The sequence below is a fragment of the Oryzias melastigma genome, linkage group LG3 (genome assembly GCF_002922805.2).
Source record: "Oryzias melastigma strain HK-1 linkage group LG3, ASM292280v2, whole genome shotgun sequence".
NCBI lineage: Eukaryota > Metazoa > Chordata > Actinopteri > Beloniformes > Adrianichthyidae > Oryzias > Oryzias melastigma.
In genome coordinates this window covers 26,521,564-26,545,183 of record NC_050514.1, presented here as the reverse complement: position 1 = coordinate 26,545,183, position 23,620 = coordinate 26,521,564, and positions in this window count along the sequence as shown.

Genomic DNA, 23,620 nt, shown 5'->3' with positions numbered 1-23,620 from the left:
TGCGTGCGTCGGTTCATGTGTGCGTGTTGCATGCAGGTTAGGAGTTTTGATCTTAGTCGGGAGACGTGAGTTGCCCTGGGCGGTGAGGCTCATTAGGTATGTACTCTCTGAATGTGAAAGTATTTGTTAAACCACATGACAAGAATACTTCTCGGCTGCAACAGATGTGCTGTAATTAGAGAGGGCTTAAGTTGTCTTAGAGCTGTGTGAGAAGTCATCACCAGCTGATAAGTTTACAACAGGGCCCTACCCTCCCACTTGCACAGCCACCCACCTATACACACACAAATATACACACAAATACATTCAAGCCTGTGCAAAGAAAATCACAAAGGCAAAAATCACAAAACTTTACATTTATTCATTTACAAATCTCTCCATGAAACGTGTCCATGTAGGAAGTCAATTGATAAAATATCACAACTAAATAATTTTTTAATCTAGATATATAGCATGTCCTGTGATAAAGCAAGTGTGAATGCTGTAAGCTGAATGTGGCCGCTAAAGACGCCAGAGAAATTATCTGAAAATGCAGAAAATGAAAGCTTGAGCTAGAAAATATTAGCAAATTTAGCATAAAAACTGGAAACATGTTTAAATTAGTCAAAAACAGCAAGCATAATACTAAAATGTTTGCTTGAGTCAGAATTCAGCAAAAAAGTGGAAACATGTCTAATTGACAAAAGAAATATGTAGCATAGTGCAAAAATGTTGCAAAAAGCTTGACTCCAGATTAGGCAAAAACTGGAAAAATGTCTTAATTAGCCAAAGACAGCTAGCATAATACTAACATGTTTGCTTAACTTAAAATTAAGCAAAAAACTAGAAACATGTCTAAATTAGACAAAAAAAAACTGCTACCATAATGCAGAAATATTAGCTTGAATCCAAATTAGCTGAAAAGCCGTAAAAATATCTAAATTAGCCAAAGACAGATAGCATAATGAAAAATGTTAGCTTGCCTCCAAATTAAGAAAAAAACTAGTTAGTCTAAATTAGCCTAAAACAGCTAGCATAATGCTTAAGTGTTATCTTAAGCAAAATATCTGGAAACTTTTCTTAATTAGCAAAGAAAATAAATAAATAAAAGAAAGAAAAAAAGCCAGCATAATGCTAACATTTGAGCTAAACTCAAAATTAGCCAAAAAACTAGAATTAGTCTAAATTGGCCAAAAACAGCTAGCATAATGCTTAAGTGTTAGCTTAACTCCCAATTAAGCAAAATATCTTGAAACATCTCTAAATAAAAAAAAAGCCAGCATAATGCTAAGATGTTAGCCTAAATTAAAATTTACCTAAAAATTGGAAAAATATCTAAACTAGCAAAAAACAGCTACTATAATGCTGAAATGTTAACTTAATTCCAAACTAAGCAAAAAACTGTGAAAGTGTCTGAATTAGCTAAAAACAGCTAGCATAATGCTAAAAAAAAAGCTCAATGCCAAATTACCCTTAAAACCCATTAGTTGGTAAATATTTTAAAGTTCAAATGGTGTCTTTTTTTGAAACTGTGAAGGAGTTCACAAGTTTCAAAATGCACAAAGTTTTTGAAAGATTTTAGCAATTTCTCATTCATTTCTTATAGGGCATATTCTGCTTAATATTTCAAAAACAAAGTTTATGAATATCAGAGGTAAAAGCAGTAAAGTCCTGAGCGAGCTGACCGTTTTTTAATACCAAGATTACTGAAATCACTGAAAGTGTGATTGAATTTGTACGGAAAGGAGCTGGAGAATCACTGTGAGTTATTAACTGTGAGTGTTCGACAAATCTTGAAGTGTGTATATAAAAATTATAACTGGTGTAATAACTACTGTTAGCTAGACGGATATGTTAACCAACTACTGGGGTCTGTGGCCCCTTGAGATAAAGGGGCAACTGATCAAAGCGATTATCCATTCTGCAGTGAATCTTGGAGATAATGGCCGATCTGTCAGCATGAGGCCTCCATAAAGCCATTAACACCTTTTGTTATTCCCATCCTGTTCTCTAAACGCACCGGGCAGTTCAGCAAGGCAAATGAGGCAATCTGCTAGCCCCGCTTTAACCCCGCGTTCCTCATCCGAGCGTGGGCACGTAAACAGCGGACCTCACAAATGCAGAAACATGAAAGCTTTAATCAGATCAAATGTCTCGCATCCAGACGCAGCTGAAACGCATTTGTGATGGAATGTAGGTAATACCAAGCACCTGAGTTTGTCTGAGGTGAGGGCTTCGCAACCTCGCTTTTGGACATGTCTGGCTGCTCAAATCCAACTGCCGAGCAGATATAAGACCTTGAAAACCAAATTCCAGTGCTTGCCAGGTGCGCACACACCTGCTCTTTATTTTCAAAATGATCTGATCTTGTGTGGTCAATATTTAGAGATACATCAAAGTCAAAGTATGTGGCAAACTTACAATTTCTTTGCCACAAATGGTGACTGGAAAACTTCACAGTCCCTTTCAATCATTTTTTGATCTATTATAAAAGTGTTCCCAGTGGTTTTTTATTTATGATTTTGCCGTTTTTAGCAAAAACTAAAGCAGTTTTAGCCGTTTTCAGCCAAAAGCATTTTCTGTAGAGTGACCAGAGTTCATTAGGAATTCACCTTTGAGTTGTGGGCAGGACTGGTTGCAGTAGGGCTGGGCGATGTGGCCAAAAAAAAAAAAAATAATAATAATAAATCAATTTTTTTTTTCAATTTTATTTCACGATTTTGATTTTATAATTATTTCTTTGAAATAAGTTCAAATTGACAAAAAATGAATTATAATTTTAGTTGAAAGAAGTAAACACATTTTGAACAAATATTTATATTTATTCAAATTTTTATTTCAAATGTATTAAAAGAAAACACACACACTAGCTTAGAGTCCCTCACTATCCAAAGCTAAATGTAACTGTGCAACAAAAGTGGCGAGCAATGTTGGAACTATCTAGAAGACATATTAAGACATACATGGATCTGTTTGTCTGTAAGCGGATGCATCGGAATGGAGCAGAGCAAGGAACTTGGGGGCTGGCGATTGTAGTTTGTATGTAGCAACTACAAGCTTTTTTAATTTGCATTTTTTCATCTTCCTTTGAATTGAATAAGAAAATACTCAGAAACAGTCTTCATTGTCTGAGAAATGCCACAACAACATGTTAAAAACACCAAAAACACATTTTTTTATTGGAGTAAGTCTTTAAAGGAACCATACCATAATTTTTCTTTAGTCTTTCAAAGTAAATATATCCATAAATGAAATATTAGTTATTTTTGGGAGCTATTTTCATACCCGGAAGTAAAATGACTCAATCTACAAGGCTCCGCCTTTTGCTCTCTGAGGGTGCCGCCTATTGCATGGCGTCATCCTAGAGCAGGGGCAAACTTCGGCCCGGGGGCCAGATGCGGCCCATTAAACTATTCAATCTGGTCTGCTAAACTGGAATAAATTAAATTGATAATCCTTAATAATGCCTTGTTTTCCCTGTAATTCTGGTATCCCCACATAGATGGAGCACAAGAAGTACATCCAACATTTATAAGTGTTTTTTGAGTCGGACGGGCATTTATCTGATCTTTCCGACGCCACACGAACGCAGCATTTCTCTAACTTGATGTACAGGTATATCCCTGAAGGTCATCAAGCAATTGGTGCAATTAGCACAAAAATTAGAACAAAAGTCATAGTTTTGAAATGAAAAACTAAAAAAAAAATCTGTTTTAATATATATATATTTTAGTGTCGAATCAAATTGAAGCATATACTTTTCCAGATTGAATGCTATTTCTTTCTCTTATAAGGTGGATTACCAAAACACTCCACGCATCTACTACTGATCCGACCTTCCTGTCAAATTTTAGAACCCTTTATGGAACACGAGTCAAAAAGTTTGCTCACCCCTGTCCTGGAGCTATCCCTGTCAGCGTGTCACCCATAAAAAATAAAAAAAAAATTTAAATATTGATGTACAAACTATGTAGCCTGGACGTTTATCCCCAAAATTTGGCACAGATAGAATAGTGATGGCTAATGGGTTTGTTTTGCGGTGAAATTCTGTCACAAATTTTCTTGCATATCTTTCTGCCTTTGCTCAATAATACAAACTATTTTTCTAATTTGTCGCTCACTTTTTGTGTTAGCCTGGGGGCGGAGCAGACTCTTCCTTGAGGGGGCGGTTCTCAACTTGTGATGCAAGCATGTGAGAGAACAGTTTTTAGAGGATTACTCAGAAATTTGAGAACGGATCAAAATATCCCTTCATAGTGAGAAATAAATAGTATATATACTTAAAAGCTCAAAAAGTAGATTTTTTTGTGGTATGGCCCCTTTAAAGACAATAAAACTATAATAAACTTTCTAAATTGTCTTTTTAACTTTGAAACCGCAATAAAACACTGACAAATGAGGGCAGCATTTTGAAGGGAATGGTACAGTTTTTCTAATTTTTATCTTAATGTTTCTGCTTAATTTTCATTCAACCCACTACAGATCAAGGTTTTCCCAGCGTGTCTGAGTAGATTCAGCTTTTATCCAACATTAGATGTCTTCATTACCCTTTCAGGATTTCTAACTGTCAAATTAGAAGTGATGAAAGAGTCGGTATCGAGCATCTTGATCCAGCTTGAGATCTAGCCAGGAAGCAGAGCTTTGGACAGCCTAGATTATGCTGCCCCCCCTCCAGTGCTCCTCTTTTCCTCCATCTCCTCTGATAGGAGATCCCAGTGGCTCTCCTCTTTGCCTCTCATTTCTCTCCTACTCTCCCTCTCCTGTCTGTGTTGCCTTTGGCAAATTGGCAAATTGTGTTATACTAACGTGGGTACATGTGTTAAGTGGGGATCAATTGTTTGTTTAACAGGGTGCCTCTATTAGATTGGGAGGATGTAATTAGTGGTGAGGCCTTTTCTTAATACAGGCAGCATCAGTAAGGCAGAGGGTGGAGTCTGTCCAATCAATGCCAAATCTCAAGGAAGGCTTGGCTGCATTTTGGTTTTGGGAAATTAAATTTATGATAAATCTCATCAGCAGGGTGGGGTGAAGTTGTTCTCAGCATCACACTGTGCATCCTCGGTTGCTCGCCTCAAGCCAGAATCAGGCATCCATAATGAACCTGCACAAGGCACGGATAAAAGCCCCATAATGTCTGATTATTCCCATTGCTGTTTTCCCTCACTGCTTTGTTCACATCAAATGTGTGCTTTGAAACACCTCACACTGTCTGTGTTCAGGTTCTCCGTGCTTGCCAGCTTGGCAGATCAGCAAACTATGCCCAGGAATTGCACACAACCGAGAAACAAAGCAAATTCCTCCCCTTAATCCCTCTGTCTTTGTCTTGTCTTTCCATGAACAGTCAGAGAGACACTCATAATCACAGTGACTGATGAAGAAATATAAAATACACAACAAAAAAAGAAATAAATAGAAACACAATGTGTTTAAATGGAAACTATTTCAATAATAAGTGAATCACAACACTTTTTGCTTGAAAAAATTCAAGAATGATTTTATGTTTACTTGAATGTATTGTTACCTATAGAGGGTCAGATTAAATAGCGCGCAGTATACATGGTTACTTTAGATTAGATAAGAGATGGTTTATTTCAAGCAATCAAGAAAATGTCCAATACAATCAAAAATTTACATCCATAAAGACATGTCAAACACATGATAACTAGATTGCCTGAAAGGGAGTAGGAGGAATTAAATTTGTACTCGATATATGGCATTACCTGGAATAATGCTAGTGGGAAAACTGTAAGGTGAATGTGACTGCTGAAGATCAAGATGCTAGAGCTGAAAATGCTGAAACTGATAGCTAGCTAAAAATGCTTGAACTGATAGCTGAAAATGCTGAGGCCTAAAGCTTGCTAAAATATTAGCTAATTGCAAAAAATCCCCCCCCCCCCAAAAAAAAAAAAAACAGGAAAAATATTGCCTTATTAGGTAAATGCTGAATTAGCCTAAAAGACTGGAAAAAAATGTCTAAATTACCTAAAACAGCTAGCATAATGCTAAAATATTAGCTAAAACTCAAAATTAGCACAAAAAATGGAAAAAATGTCTGATTTTGCCAATATATTAGCATCTTGCTAAAATTTTAGCTAAACTCTAAATTAGCCAAAAAATTGAAAAATGTCTAAATTACCCAAAACAGCTAGCATAATGCTAAAATATTCGCAAAACTCTAAATTAGCCTAAAAACTGAAAAAAAAATCAAATTTTGCCAATCATTTCCTTTAAGTGTATTATCGTTATCTGGTTCATAATTCAAGATTAGATAATTACCAACATAGATTCAGGTTATTAAGAAACCTCAAGTTACAATAAATCACATGACTATGTAAGTAGATATAACACTATTTCAGACTTTGTCATTGCATAAAAAGATTTATTAACAAAATTCAGACAAAATGTGCAATTACTGTATTTTTAATTAGAAAAAAAATCCTAAACATAAATTAAGTATCAAAGATCAACAAAAATATATATGTATGCTGATTTTTTTCAATTGGAAGAGTCATTAATTTAAAGCAGGTGTCATAGGAATGTCTGATGATTTTTTTTACTTGTTTATTTAGTACTGTTTGATACCTCCACCGTTCATTGAGACAGACCTCCATTAGCACAGCACTCAGATTAATTGTATTTTCCAAACAATATTGTGTTTGGCATCCTCTCATACTTCTGTCAAACATGGTGCTGCAGGCAAATACAAGTACACTCACCGCGACTCGTTATCTTCATTAAATGGCATCCGAGTCAGATCAAAGAGCCTGCGTGCCTCCGTGAATGCAGATGCAACTCGCAAGTTTCCTTAAAAACAAGGAGTAAACACTGATACCCTCAAACTACACAAAAGTACAAACCCTGTGATAGTGTTAGCTTGTTGAGGGTTTGAGTGTATTTTGAGCAGAAAGAGTCAAAAACTTTGTTGTCAGCCCAAGGCGAAACAACTAAAAGGAACGTAGCTACTATTTACTGTTGCTCACATATTCCCGCTCGTCAGACTAAATTCGGCTTTCATCAACTCCACTGACAGCTCCAACTTAAAAAGTTTACTGCGAAGACAAATGTGTTTTCCCCAGAGCATAAAAACAGAAAAAGCGGTTAAATACGAAAGGATAATAAATAGCATAATTGTTTTTTCTTCTGCTTTTCAGCCCACATGAAATGCTCTGTGTGAATCTGTTTATCTTTCATTGTCATATCAGAAACAGATAACAAATGCTGAACTCTGCATCTTGGTCCTGCCCTGCTCGACTTGCATTCCTCCTCCAGAATCCAGCATACCTGTGAATTCTGTAAGCCCATTGGCTTCTTCACCAAAGTGTAGTAGCCTGGGTGTGATGCACTGCTGGGTGGCAGCTGTGGTGTGGCACCAGACTGGGTGTTGAGTGACTGACAGCCTCAGAGGCTGCACGCCAGCTGATCCCGTCTGCTAACTATGCCAGCCTGGCACTTACGGCCATTGTTGTCTTCCCCTGATTTCACACATTCACTTGTATTGTGATTAAGCCAAGCTGCCTCGAACACCAGCTAACTGAAAGATTATGACATCAAATCAATTACTTTCAAAGAAAAAGCTTTTTATCCACAATCATTGACGTTCCACACACCTGAGTGAATGTAAAGTTCTTTTAAAGTCCACCTATGACAATTCTTTTTTATTTAACCAAAAAAAAAAAAAACCTTCCCAGCAGTGTTTTAATGGGAAGATATCATCTTTTCTTCTCCGGCACCTGAGCTAGGAACGTTAGCCAGGCCAGATGAGGGGTTTAGTGAATGTGCAGCAGAGCTGTTGTGTCATAAAGACGGCTAACTTCAAAAACAGCCTTTCTGTGATAGTTTGATTGATTGAGGAAAAATACTCAGAAATGCAAAAACAAACTGACATTTGTTCTCTTTTATAAGAGAAATGCCACACATACATGTTAAAACTGAAAGAACATGATTTTCATCAGAGGGGGACTTAAAAGAAGTCAATAATGAATACAAGGGTGGCAAAATAAACAGTAACTAAAAAAGTTGCATTACCTGCGATACTGCTATTGGGAATGCTTTTTTTGGTGAAAATGCAAAAGCTATTTGCAAAACGTTAAATTTGCTAAAAGACTGGAGATTTCATTAAAGAACTACGAAAGACAGCTGAAGTTTATTACATTTCTGAAAAAAATGTAAAATTGCTTAAAAATCCCTTATAAATGCCAATTTGCAAAAATATTTAAAGTGTTGTTTAAATATGAGCTAAACTACAAATTAGCTAAAAAAAACCCTTAGTAGATGCCAAATTAGCCAAAAAAAGCTAGCTCGTTGCTTAAGTACTAGCTAAACTCCAAAATAGCCTAAAATTCCTCAGTAAACTGAATTAGTCAAACAAGCATTTTGCTGAAGTAGAAGCTAAACTCAAAATTAGCCCCAAAAAAACCATTAGATAACAAATTAGCTAAAAACGTTAGCATGTTGCTAAAATATTAGGTAAACTCTGATAATTAAAAAAAATACTTAAAAAAAAAACTAAAACTAAAATATAGCCCATGAATGTATTTGAAGGCTTGTTGCTAATTTATTAAAAAAAATAAAATTGAACACTTTCTTATTCATTTAATATGGGACAAATGTTGCTGTATTTTAAAAACTATAAAGTTTATCAGTACCAGAAGTACAAGCAATAATGTTCCAAACAAGCTGAACGTTTTGATACCAAGGTTGTTAAAATCGCTGAAAGTGTGATTGACTTTTTACGTGCCAAATACGTACAGATTGGAGCAGGAAAATCCCTATGGTGTGAATGCTTACTAAGCATTACCAAGAATTCACACTATTAAGAACACAGGTCAATGAAATCTTCTCAGATGTTGAAGTGTTTGTGGGTAATCTCCCAGCTAATTATACTAAAGTAAAAAGTGGAAAAGATTGTGTTTTGCAAGCACAGAGCTAGTTCCACTTTCATCACATGGCTTATCTAAACAATCCAGCCATTCTTTGAGTAAGCAATAAGTGGCAGAGTGACATTTGAGAGGAGCCACTCCCTCTGATCCATTGTTGTGGCTTTTGAAGTCCCTTTTCAGGTCATTAAGCCCCATTTCCCATTCACAGAGAGCTTGTGTGGCGGCCGTTTGAGTACAACAATGGATCCTAATGACTTAACGCTTCTGTTTTCATTCTCCACCTCTCAGCCCTCCTGCACCCCCAGCTCTTTACCCACTTCTCCATTCTCCCCTACAATCGTCCCCTTCACTTCACTAATGGCGGTTTGCACCCCTCATTTGCCTGCCTACGTATTTTATGGGGCATTGTAATGAGCTGCAGCTGGGGGGTAAAATGTGGGTGTAATGTTAACCCAAAGCACAGGAGGGTGACCCTGTGAGCAGAGGTCAGCACATTGTGTTAGTGCTAGGCTAAGGGTCTATTACAGGCTATAAAGGTTATTCTCTGACTCCATGGTGAGGCCTTTGAATGTGCTCATCCTTGCTTTGTCACAAAGTGCTGCTTAATTGCTCAAAAATGTGTAGTTGGAGAAACGGCAATAGGAGTAATAGTGTTGTGGGTCAACTGGGGTGTTAGTGTTTGCTTCAGGATACCTTTTAGTTGTACTCTGAGAAGGTCAAGCAAAGAAAAACATTCATTGAAATGCATGATAAGTTAGGGTTAAACATCACACCAACATCACACTCTTAAGGGTCACAGACAAGTAAATACTGCTACTTCTACGAAAGCAAAAGGGTAAAAAAGCACTCACATACTGGACGATAATCATATCAGAGAGAGCAATATATTTACTTATGACTTCAAATAGCCTCACCACAGTGGCCTTTACCCAGAAGAGCTGCTCAGGGAATAGACAGTTTATCCGTCTCCCAGTCCAAGTGGCAAGGAAAGCAGTAACCCGAGCTGAAAAAACAAAAGGCACAGAAGCAATCGGCAAAATCAAACTGACCTCTGTCACTCTCCCTCTCTGCAACTGGCGTAATCTTAATTGAATCAGCCTTACAGAAAGATGTTGACACTGAGAGATTGCACAAACCTGGGAGGCCTTGGCAGAACAGTGAAAGTACAGGAAGAATAAAAAAAGGAAAAGACAGACCCTCCTGCCCATGTATGTGCACTTCGATGCTCCCCCTCTCCCATTTCTCATCGTCTCTGACTGATAGTGCTCAGTCTTACTTACCAACCCACCATCAAACCCTGGACATCCATTTTGATCACTCACTGTGGTCCCCTGATGTCACCTGGATCTGTCCAGTTAATACCCACTGTTCAAGAATCTCCATCACATGAGCACCACTGCAGGCCGACAAAAATAAAACCAAGCTATTATCGTCAAGGTTCTATTCTTTGGTTTTTTTATGCTTTTGTCATGTTCTGCTTTCCCTCTCAGTCTCACCATGTTCAGGTTAAACCATCCACGCCACGTCAGAAGGGTTTTTCTGCAGTCATACAAACCCAGCCAGCAAGGTCAAGTGGGCCCCATATGGTTTAAAAGTGGGCAGAAAATATGGGCCCCTTTGGTTTCCGTGGTGACCCCACTTTTGTTTGCCCACATTAACTTCAGTGAGGATTCAGTGGGTTAGCTTACAATGCTAGCCAGCTGCCTGATGGATAGCGGAGCAAGCTCCTCTGTATTGAGCCAGTGGGGCTCTTCTGTAGCATGCTAGCGAGCTGCTTTGTGGCATGTTAGTGAGGTCCTCTGTATCAAGGTAGTGAGCGCCACTGTAACATGCTAGCATGTATTAAGCTAACGAGCTCGCAAGCGTAGCAAGCTAACCCAAATTTTTCTGCCCATTTCTCAACCATATGGGGCCCACTTGGCTTTGTTGGCTGGGGAGTCATGTCAAGCCATGTCGGGGGTATCCTTACTACTTCATGTTCCTGAGGAGGGTCACCGGGACCAATTGATCATGTTCCCTGTCCCTGAGGATGGTCACCACTCTTCACCCTAGGCTGTATTGCCTTGTCCAGAGAAGGGACTGCTCCACTTCGTGCCTGTTCTTGAGAAGGGGTTCTGATACCCCTCGCGTCCGTCTGGGTGCAGGAACCCAAAATCTTTAGTGAACTTCTCTTGTTTTGTTCTTCCATACCCCTTCCTCCCAGGTTTTTGGGCATCTGGGATCCGTCCCTTTGGGGAGGGGTACTGTAAGGGTTCTGCGGCTTTGTTTGGAGCGTTTTTTTTTGTAATGTTCTGAGTTTCCCTGCCAATCACACTAGTTCCAGGTTAATCATGATTCACAGCTGTTATCATTTCAGTTAAATGCCCTCAGCCTATTTAAGTTTGTGGTTTTCAGTTTTCAGGTCTGCTCTGTTCAGTCACCATTTTTGTCTCTCCATGGGTCTTTGTCATGTTTTGGTTACTTTATTAAGTGTGCTAAGTTCCTGTCACCAAGCCCGGTCTCCTGCATTGGGTCCTCCTGACAATTCTCCACTGATGCATAATTTTATATCTGCATGTCAAAAAATGTGCTCAAAAAATGTCATAATACAACACAGAAGACAATAGTGGTTTGAGGGAATGGCTAAATGAAACACAATGTATATGCTGCTCTCCCATATTGACATGTTTGTTTTCATGTCAGTGGATTGGTTAAACCGTCCTCATGGGGCCAGTCTGTCATGATGCTTTCTACCGTGTCTTTCTCGACACCCAAAGAAGCATTTATTACCATTCAGTCACAATTAATCACTTTAGGAACTGTGATGGAAAGTTTATGAGCTGTTTCCCCCCTTTGGAGGATAAGTGGACTTGATTTAGTCAGGAAATTTCTTCTTTTTTTCAACCTGGAAATCTATTAAGATATAAAAATATCATTTGTTGAAAGTCTTATGTGATATTGTAACCTACTTGATCATTTCTCCTTTCTCTTAATAAAAAAGTACCAAATAAAATTTCCTTTGTTGACTGTAACTTGTGTAGATAACATCCAAACAAAAGCTAGAAAATTGGTTATCTTTTCTAGGGGAAGTGTCAACTGTGCAACAAGAAGTGACAGAGTCAGGAAAGCCCAAGTCTTGGCTTGGCTAGATCTGCATATGAATGGCAGGCTGCTCCATGCAGGTGGCATGTGATAAGAGCCCTAATCTAGATGAAAGACCCTGGTGCAGGCCTCTCTTATTAGCTCTGATGAAACCGGGATGCCGGCAGAATGCTAATACTCGGATTCCTCCCTCTACGTTTAGCTTGGTTTCCTTAGCTGATTCTCTGTTTCGCCATAAGCATACCGCCGTAAACAAGGCCAGCAGAGATTTCCGGGTGGATTACATCAAAAAGTGAAACGGCCAACGCTGGCACTGTTGCAGGAAGAAAGGTTAACAAATGTAAGGCCAATGTTGAGCCTGCCATTATTTGATCAGCGCCGTCTCGGTCCCTATGCAGCGCTCAGGACTTGGACCTGAACAAAGACACCAGATTCTGCCTCAGGGCAGTAGCTGTGCATTATGCATGTCCATTATTCACACAATTATTGATTTCACAATGTTCACGTTGCTTATTATCCATTCATTATTTATTGTGGAACTGAGATAATGACATAAATTTAACAAAAAAGCAGAAAATAAATGTTTTGCCATTAAAAGCCAAATAAATTGCTGGGTGTATATTTTTAAAGCTTTGGATAAATTTGAAAATGTATTTCTGGATAGTATAGGAAGCCATAATAAAGTTTCTAAAACTGGTTAGGTTAAATCAAAAATGAAATGTGATTATTAGATCACTCTACGTTGTCTTTAGAATGCAATAATTTATTCACGCTTCAAAGTTGTTTCTAAAAAAAGAAAAGAACACAATATCACAATATATTTGCAATTCTATCACTTTATTTTCTATGTATATTTATTTTTGCATGAATAAAGCAAGTCAAGATTATTATGGAAAATAGATACACAATGTTTCTCTATTTTATAAAATCTAACGTATCAACAGCTTTGGTGAATTCTTGGGATTTTTTTTCAAAATCTGCAATAAGGAATACACGTCTGCATACAACCGAAAAATAAAACACAGAACCTTTTTCAGGTTCTTTAGTTAAATAACTTGGATATATTTTTAAAATGTGGTCTTCTGTGCTTTAGACCAAAGATCCAAAGAATGCTCCATTTGGTTAAAATTGTAAAACACCACATTTAATGATTTGTTAATGTTCCCTGTTAACATACTCATAGTTTAAAAAAAAAAAAAACTTTTTAACAATATTAACCAAAGACAGAAAGACAAGTTTCATCGCTCGAAGATAATTCTGCAAAAAAGGGAGGAGTCACTGAGGAGGTGTGGCCTGCAGCTCCAAAGGAATAATAATAAAAAAAATACTACTGGTTATTTTGCTCACCTTACATTGTGTCTGAAGGAATAACATCGAAAAAGAAAGAAAAACTCAGAAAGCAAAACAAAAGGAGGAATATAAAGTTTAACCAAAATTGGATTAAAAAAAATGTTGAAAAAGAGAACAAAAAGTTATAATTTAGATAAAATTAATTACTATCAGTACAATTCAATAATGCAATGAAAGTCATTCTAAGTACACTGCATCATTATAGTTTTATTTGATTAGAGATTGTAAATCTATTAGTAAAAAATATTTTCATTTTGGCTCTTATTATTGCTTTAAGTTATTTTATATAACTGGGTCAAAAACAACCCTAACACCAAAAAGGACATAAATCTCAACCACAGCATTTTGTAATAAAAAAATAAAATAAAATCAAGGTTCTGACAAACTCCTAAATCTTTGATGGAACAAATTAATTTTTACTTGTATACATTTATAAACTGAAATGGGTCGGGCCCGACCCTAACACAAGAATTATCAAATGCGGAGAACAAATCTCACACATCTAGGTGTGTTACAACTGGTTGGACCTTAACTTTAACGTTATCAGGATACAATATGTTTTTACAATGATAAAAAGTGTTAAACTAAGATGATACAAATGCATTACCTCTCATTTTCAGTGGAACCCCACTATTCTTTAATAACATGCCAGCTAACATGGTATTCACAAGCAGCATACTGTTGAGACAAACTTGAATTCTGGTGACCTGTTGTCACTGGCAGGCACACTAACACACACTAACCAAGGCACGAGGGACACCGTTTTCTTTGGACACTAAGAAATGTGGAGGAAAGAAATGTGGTTGGAGCACATGTGTCCTGTATGGCAGACAGGTACTATATCTCCAGAGCCTAAAGTTGTCCCTTACAGAAAGCAGCCTTTTCATTAATCAAAGGGTCAGCGGTTCAGTCCACTGCCTGCACATGTCAAAGTGTCTTTACCAACTTGCTCCCAATAGGAAGGGGAAGGAGCATTTTTCACTGTAGCTCTGCTGTTTCTGGCAGGTGTGACTGCACATAAGGGAGTAGTGCTTGAAAAATTAAAATATTCAATTTTTACCACCTTTTCGAATGTTTTAGTTTGTAGTTTGGCTATAAAACTTTTTAAAGGTAGTCAGACTTATCTGTGCTCTTTGCAGATGTTGTCTTGTCACTGTTCATGTGAGTACAGGAATGTCTTTTTGTTTTGATAGTGGTGTTGTCCTGATCCACTTGTGTGTGGCAAATAGTGTAGAACTAGTTTCTTCATGAATCCAAGGGGATTAGCATAAAAAAACATGGACTGTATATAGAGTATACAGAAAATGCCTTAATTCAATTAAATTTTATATTTATAGAGCCCAATATCACAAATGAATTGCCTCATTGGGCTTCATGGCGGTAATTGTACAGAACCAGAAGCTTGGTCATAAAATATAAACAATATCTGATTGGTAAACTAAACCAGACTAAATTAAACTGGTTATCCGTGTCCTTAGACCCGCCTTCCCGGTAAGGAAAAACTCCTAAAAAATCTGATTCCAGGAAAAAAGAAGAAACCTCAGGGATGCTTGCATGAAGGAGAGATCTTCTCCCAGAATGGACAGGTGATTTACTAGGACTATTAAAGAAAAATTTGCTCATCTAGTTCTACAACTAAGTACTTGAATAGGTGGAGGCGAGGTCCACAGCCAAGACGAGCCAGAGGTATGGTCCACGGTCAAGAACAGGAGCACAGGGGATCCACCTGGGATCTGAAATCTCTTCTACTCCCCCGGAGGGGAGTGGGAAAGAGAAACAACACCTGAATCACACTGCACCAAACAGAAGCACAGAGAACTAAAAAAATAAACTAAAAAAACCTCCTACTTTGGCAAAATTAAGATAATTCACTCATAAGTTGTCTGCGATACAGAAGTCGCCACATTTGAGCCAGACAACAGTCATTGGGTCGAGATGTTTCTATAGCAACTAGTCATGAGTAAGCTTGTCCACACCCCTTCTCCCGCTCAGGAGTATCTGCCTAACATTGCATCCAAAGATATAGACATCTTTGGTCCATTGTCTATGTGAACTGAACAGGTTTATTGAACATTTGTCCATGTCTATGCACTACTAAGTAATATCTTCTGCATGTCCTGTGAAACGAATGGGGCTAACTATGGTAGCAACTGTTGCTAAGGACTTTTCTGACGACCAGATCCAGCTACATTAGCAAATGCAAAGTTTTAAGCATAAAGCAAGCTGAAACATCAAAAAGCAAATATAAATCTATCATCAAAGAAGCGTGGAGATGTAGAGGATTTTGCTCGGTAGACATTGAACTTTCATATCATGGCGGGGGCCGGAAATATCGACTTGGCAAAGTTTGAGATCCCTGAACTAAGATTTTTTTTTTTTTTTAACAAATTTGCGGTTAGTTGAATTAAAATATGTTTGCTTTTGAAATTTAGTGTTAAAACATTCTCTGCAGAACTATGACATAGTCAAAGCTTTGTGAAAGCCAAACCATAGAAAAAGTCCCTGTACCATATCCATCCATCCATCTATCCATACTGCTGTGTTGTCAATAGGGTTCATAGGTTGGCCACATGTTATTTTCACACCAAAGGGATATTTTTTCAAGTGACCAATCAACCTATAAATCATATTTCTGGATCTGTGAGATGAAGCCAGAGTACCTGAAGACAGGTTGTTTCGTCATCCAAACTCTGGGATTTGAACCAGGGCCTTCTCAATGTGAGATGAGAGTCCTGACAACTAAACCACCATACAGCCCCACAACTAAAATCAGAGGGCAATTTAGAAAAGTTACACTTACCTAAAGATGAGTGATTCTGTTCACTCCTGCTAGAAAAATGATAGAGGGTTAAGGAAGAGACCCTTTCAAAGAATAGCGCACAGAAAAGTTGCAGCAAAATCAACGACACAGGGAGTCAAGATTATCAGTTTAAGTTCCTCTACCCTTGCTGAAACATAAGCCCCTCTCAGGGCCGAGGCTTTCTGGGATGTTTCCAGTCTAGCCGCCAGCAAGGCTCGTCCTGGGACTGCTGGAGCCAACACAGCGATCCAGTTACCTTTCTGTGTGTTGCATTACAAAAAGAGCACATTTGGTTCTGCTAATCAGCTGTAATGCTGTTGCCATCGATAAAGTGTGTGAAACATCATTCTTGAGAGATATTCCTCAGGTCATTTAGCCTGGTAATTGACTTTTAAAGCAGTCTGGGCTGAGGAGTGATACCAGAGACCAGGTGGGCTGGATAAGGATAGATCTATCCCTTTTTTTGTTCATGTTGATATGACAGTAGGAGATGAAGAGACAGTGTTTATTGGAGGTGGTAACAGACGCCTGAAACTCCCCCCTAAAATTGGGGGATCTTGGCTAAATCATCATCGCTCCCCCTGTTACTCAAAGCAGACAATGCAAAAAGCTCCTCTCCTGAGCTGAGAAGGCAACTTATTGATTTTGTCTTAGATGAGGTCTCTGAAACCTCATTTACTCCCGTTGTCATCAAGGTTGAACATCAGTGTCGGACAAGCTGCACCTTCCCCCATTTCTTAACCGGCAGCCATCTTGGAAACTGTTGAGGGATGCTAATGTGCCAGAGCATTAGCACTGTTCTCTTCCAGTAACGCTGTTGACAGAGCGTTTGCATGATAAGGTGTATAAGGTCAGATAGTGTTGCTGCTGACTAACCATTGTGCTATCTAAATAAAGCGCAATGTTGAAGCATTGTTGAGTGTTAAGGCACTCATCTGCTCTTACCAAGTTACACTGTGGAACCTCCTGGGTGCACCTGCCATCTTGGCATGCGAGTCACACTGACATAGGGTTTTAATGTGTTGTGGGATTGTTAATAAATGAAAACAGTATCCTCTGAGTGTGAAAAACATTAGAGGTTATCAACAAATTTTCATTTTAAAAAGAATTCCTTAACCGTAAAGCTTTTTATTTAGCTTGCAAAGTCAAAACAGATACTAGACAAGTGGCATTCCTGCGATAACGCAAGTGTTAATGTTTTTTGCTTAAAGTAGTCGCTGAAGATCCTGAAGGAATTTGCTGAAAATGCAAAAAAGTATTTAAAATATGTTATGCTGCTAAGAGACTGAAAATTTTATGAAAGAACTTGAAAAAACGCCACATACTTTTTCTGAAATTGTAGTAAAATTGCTTAAAAATTCCTAATACATGCCAGTTTTGCAAAAAATATTTAGGGTCTTGTCTAAATCTGATCTAAACTCCAAATTAGCTCCAAATACCTTAGTAGATGTCAAATTAGCCCCAAAAAGCTAGCACATTGCTTAAATACTAGCTAAACTCCAAGATAACCTTAAATTCCTAAGTAAACTAAATTAGTCAAAAGCATTAGCCTGTTACTAAAATAGAAGCTAAACTCTAAATTAGCCGAAAAACCCAAGTAGATAACAAATTAGCCAAAACTGTTAGCATATTGCTAAAATAGAAACTAAAATCTAAACTCCAAAATAGCCTAAAAAACCCCAGTAGATGCCAAATTAGCCAAAAACAGTAGCCTGTTGGTGAAAAAGAAACAAAACTAAATTAGCCTATGCAAACCTCAGTCGATAACATTTTAGCCCAAAATGTCCACATGTTGCTAAAATTTTAGCTAAACTTTGAATTAGCCTAAAAAAACCTCAGTAGATTATATATTGGCCAAAATTGTTAACATATTGCTAAAATAGAAGCTAAACTCTAAATTAGCCTAAAAGACCCCAGTAGATAACAAATTAGCCAAACACGTTAGCATGTTTCTAAAATATTCTAAAATTCAACATTTTTGAAAAAATTACCATAAAAGATTAAACTATAAGATCAAGAAAACCTTTTATTGTCCCACAGTGGGGAAATTCCTAGTGCATGAATATATTTAAAGGCTTGTTACTAATCTACTTCAAATTAGGCAAATTAGCCAAAAAAAAAAAAAAAGCTATTTTGTTGCTTAAAAACTAGCTAAACTCTAAAATATCCTAAAATTACTCAGTAAACTAAATTAGTCAGAAAAGCATGTTGCTGAAGTAGAAGCTAAACTCAAAATAGTCTAAAAAAACCCAGAAGATAACAAATTAGCTAATAAAACGTTAGCAAGTTGCTAAAATAAAAAGAATAATAATAAATAAATAAAACTAAAATATAGCCCATGAGTATATTTGAAGGCTTGTTGCTTATTTGTATAATTTTCTTTTAATTTGAAGACTCTCTCATTCACTTCTAACGGAACATATTTTGCTCAATATTTCAAAAACGATAAAGTTTACGAATACAAAAATACAAGCAGTAATGTCCTGAACAAGCTGAACATTTTGATACCAACATTGCTGAAATCGCTGAAAGTGTGATAGAGTGCCAAAAAACGTACGGAAAGGAGCAGGAGAATCACTATGGAGTGAATGCTTCCTAAGAATTCACACAATGATACACACGGCTTTATCTCAATTAAAGCATGTAAGCATGCAAATTCAAACCTGCACTTTGACCCTCACTTAAAGCACCTCACTGAGCACGACCCTCTCAAAGAATCTCACACAATTACCGTTTTCTCAGCCAGAGGGCAAAGATTTCCACGTGTACGTGGATGGTTGTTGCAGACTCTTTTTCATTAAATAGAGAGAAATTATGCAAAGAGATGGGATTCTATGTAATTAAACTAATTAAAGAACAGCATTAATAAAATATCAGCAAAGCCAGCTGTTTACAGTGCTTGTTGGGGCCCGGGGACGTGTGAAGATGGCGGGGAGACAGACAGTGTGGTTTTATATGTGCTTTTAAGGGTTCCCTATGGTGACAGTCTTCTCGAGGGACAGGGGCCCCTTTGTAACGGTCTCTGTGGAGACAACAAACAGCATCCGCAAACACCAAAAGAATTATTGCAGAAAAGCCATCTCCAACATCTCCTCCCTACAGATATTTATTCTAAGTAGTAAGTCCCCTGGAAGGTGGTACGCGCACGATGCTGACACGACATTATAATAAATGTACATATTAATGTGCCATGTACCTTCATAAATTACTGGTTTACAATCAACAAATGCATTAAAAACAACCGCAGGTTATGTTTTTGACTATTAATTGAAAATGATTTTTGTATGTTCAGTTTCATAATATCTAATACTCTCCACCTTTTCATTGGAAAAACATTCATTTGACACACTTTAAACTTAATCGCACAAGGTGCCAAAATCCAAAACACATCTTAGGTCGCGGGCCGAACGGGATAAACATTTATTGAACACACTAGAACTAAATTTTGAAAACTTTAAAACTGTAACTTTTTAAAATAGTTATTAATTAGATGTATAGCACTACCTGCAATAATGCTAGTGTGAATCGGCCAATTTGGCGGATGAAGATGCTAATGCTGATAGCTGAAGATGCTGAAATTGATAGCTAAAAAACACTGAAGGTAATAGCTAAAAACACAGGAGCTGATAGCCAGCTAAAATATTAGCTAATTGCCAAATTAGCCTAAAAAACTATATAAAAAACTTAGATCATCCAAAACAGCTAGCATGTAGCTGAAAAGATAGCTAAACTTCAAAGTAGCCTATAAAACTGAAAAAGGCTTGAATTAGCCAAAATAGCTAGCATGTAGCTGAAATATTAGCTAAACTTCAAAATACCCTTAGTAATTGACAAAATAGTCCTAAAAGCTAGCATAATGCCAATTATTAAAACTATAAAATCGCAACTTTTTAACAAGAATACGAATAATAAAAAGGCGGGAATATTATTCCAGAATAAATGAACGTAAATCTTAAATAACTTTCAATATTTTACTCTATATAAATAAATATTTTTTTCAAAATTATACAAGTTAGAAATATGCGACAAATAACATCGGGCCATTAATAACAATAAAATACAAGTATCTAGAGGGCCACATATAATTACCTGGAGGGCCAGATCCGGCCCCCCGAGCCTTGACTTTGATTCATGGGCTTTAAAGGTTAACTCTAGTATGGTTAATCATTGTGTAAAAACCTTTAAATAAATTCATAGGCGATGTTTTTTATAATTTATTGAAATTTTCAAAAAAATTAAGTTTACCTAATATTTTAGTCACATGCGAACATTTCTAGGTAATTTGTTATCAACTGTGTTTTTTGTAGGCTAATCTAGAGTTTAGCTTCTATTGTAGCAATATGTTGATAATTTTGGCCAATGTGACTAATTTAGTTTACTGGGGAATTTTGTGGCTATTTGGAGTTGTGCTAGCTTTTTTTTTTTTGTTGATTTGGCATCTACTAAAGCTTTTTTATGCTAATTTGAAGCTTAGCTCATATTTTAGCAACAAGCTAATGTTTTTGACTAATTTAGTTTACTGGGGAATTTTAGGCTATTTTGGAGTTTAGCTAGTAATTAAGCAATGTGCTGGATTTTTGGCTAGCCTCTGCTAAGGTTTTTATGCTAATTTGGAGTTTAGCTCATATTTTAGCAACAGGCTAACATTTTTGACTAATTTAGTTTACTGGGGAATCTTAAGCTATTTTGGAGTTAAGTTAGTATTTAAGCAACAAGCTAGCTTTTTTGGCTAATTTGGCATCTACTTTAGTTTTTTTTGGGTTAATTTGGAGTTTAGCTCATATTTAAGCAACACACTAAATATGTTTGCAAAATTGACATGTATTAGGGATTTTAAAGCAATTTTACTACACATTTTTTCAGAAATTTAGGTCAACTTCAGCGCTCTTTCATAGTTTGTTAACAAAATTTCCAGTTTTACAGCAAATTTAAGTTTTTTCAAATTGGTTTTTCCATTTTCAGCAAATCCCTTCAGCAATTAAAGTAAATTGTGTCACAATTTTTTACCAAAAAGTTTCAGCATCTTCACCAACTACTTTCAACAAAAAGCATTCACACTACCATTATCGAAAATAATGCATTTTTTCTAGTTTTAGTTGCTAATGATTCTTTGAAAAACATTTTAAAAATGTAGTTACTATCAATTTAGTCTAATCACTGTTAATAAATTCAATGAATAGAATATGAACAGTTTAAAATTAGATCAAGTAGTTCTAGACATGATGAATTATGAGACTCATAGGCATTAGTCAGACACTGTGTGACTATTTAACCAATGTTTTGTTATGTCCCATTTGTCCAATGAGGACATGGCTTTTTAAAGTGAATAAATGAGGGATTACTCTGGAGATGGTCGACATGCTGAAAAAGGAAAGATGGACTTAGTGAAACAGAGACCAATTAATAATGCATTTGTGTCTGACTGTCTGGCCCTGAGAAAGGGACAGCTGAAAAATGTGGGTCATATATCCTCAAGTGGTCAGTGTTTTAATGAGCCACCCACCCAGCTCAATTCTGTCTATTTAGAAGGGAAAATAACCATCGTTGCCACTTTTGCTTACCTGCAACTTTCAGTTTAACCCAAAAACATACACACAGACTTATAAAACTATTCCCGCAAACATGGGGGAAGCTTTGCAAAATGTCCATTTGTACCTACGTGACAAATGGTGCTAGAGGTGACCCCTCTTAAGAGCAGTCACTGGTGAGAGCCCGCCCGTGACCCTTGGCCACTTAGGCACATTAATCACAGCCCTCTCCCTCATGCTTTTATCAACCCTGCTGAAAGCTACTGTCCAGCTTCACCCTTGCACTCCTCTTCATCAACCCCCTGCCTCGGCCATTCATAAGGTTCTCATCAACTTCCAACCCCAGGTATCACTCCATCACTACACATTTATCAGGGGTTGTGCTTATCAGCCAGCAGGGCCTGAATATGGAAATGGGATCCCTGGCACTGATAAGGACGCCTTGGATTATCCCGAGCTCTCCTTCATCAGATAACCAGTGAGGAATGGTAACAGGCCGGAACATTCCACCTTTGTTTTGCAGCAGTGCTGATTGAGGAAGAGCTACAAGGGAGAAATATGCATAGCGTTACATGCATGTTCATTATTGGTCGAAAAGCAGTAAAACAAGAGGTTTCTAAGATTTCTTCGTTAATTGCTTTAGGTATTCGCTTGCACAGACACAGAAGCACTTTCACATGGACACACAAAGGTTCACTCTGAACTTTGACATTGTTTCTCTGCAGGGACAGCCTATAATTTACAAATGTTTTAGAGAGATCTTTGCAGTCTCAAGTCACACCCATACAAAAAAAAAAAAACAGTGTTTTTGCACTCAGTTCGCAAATTCTCCGATTTTTGGGCAAATTCAAACCGACAACAGATTATTGTACATGCGTGATATCAGGCATATGCTCCAAACTTCTTTCCTTTGCACGTGTTCAAACTAAAATAGGCCATTGCTAATTAGGACCTCATACCTGAGCTACTTTCTTCAAAGACAGTCTCCTCTGTGCTAATCTGAGGCATCGCTTCATTATGAATTCTTCAGTCCCACCCAGCTGTCAAGCAAGCTTGTTGAGGCCGCCTTTATTAGTGTAGCTAGTATTGCAAGCACAAAGCCTGGTCTGTTGTTCCATATTGCTTTCACCCTCACACAAACACACACTCATAGACTGAGGTGAACACCTTGACCTGAGAGGAGTTTGTCCGCCTGTGAAGCGCTCAGGTGTGTTGACTTGAACACACTCCTTACAAAGGAGTATTGACACAACCAGGGGGGTTCCTGTGAAATCCCCTGCATCAACAGAGAAACAGCTTATCTTATCAGATGCATTATTAGCAGTGATTGGCAAAACTATCAAAAGAACATTAGCTGACAAAAAAGCTCCTAGAGGCAAGCGCAATAAAGTAGACCGTTAAGTGATTTATACAGGCGTCTAAAAAGGATTTTAGTTGGACTTTGAAAAGACACAGAAGCTTGTCTGTGTGTAGTCGACATACTCAGTTGAATATGAACTCTGTTTAATGGCCAGGGTCAGAATCAACAAGGGCCACGGCATGTTCTAATAGGGTCATATAACTCATGTTTCAGACAACTGATGTCTTCTTTTATCAGTCAGCGCACAGGTGCCCTCAGGAAACCCTCAACGCTTTCTTCTCTAACCAGAAGACGGTGTGTCATTGTATGAGGCTGATCAGTGATTATTATCCTTTCCAATAATATGAACCATCTTAATATAAAGTAAATCATATAGTTTTTTGTGGAAAAATGACTTATTTTTGTCAAATTAAAAATGTACTGATTGAGACTTTCAAAATCAGGGCTGAAGATGCAATATATAAGTGACGATTAACACGGTAACAAATATGTATACCAAGCTCTGTGGAGCTAAATTGGGGCCAATATTATTTGAAACCCAAATAAAACAAATTGAAAAAAATATCATTGTTTGGCCAAAAAGAATTGATGTGATTAAAACATGATTATTTTCAGCTTCAAATTTTACATTTTTTAGGTTTCA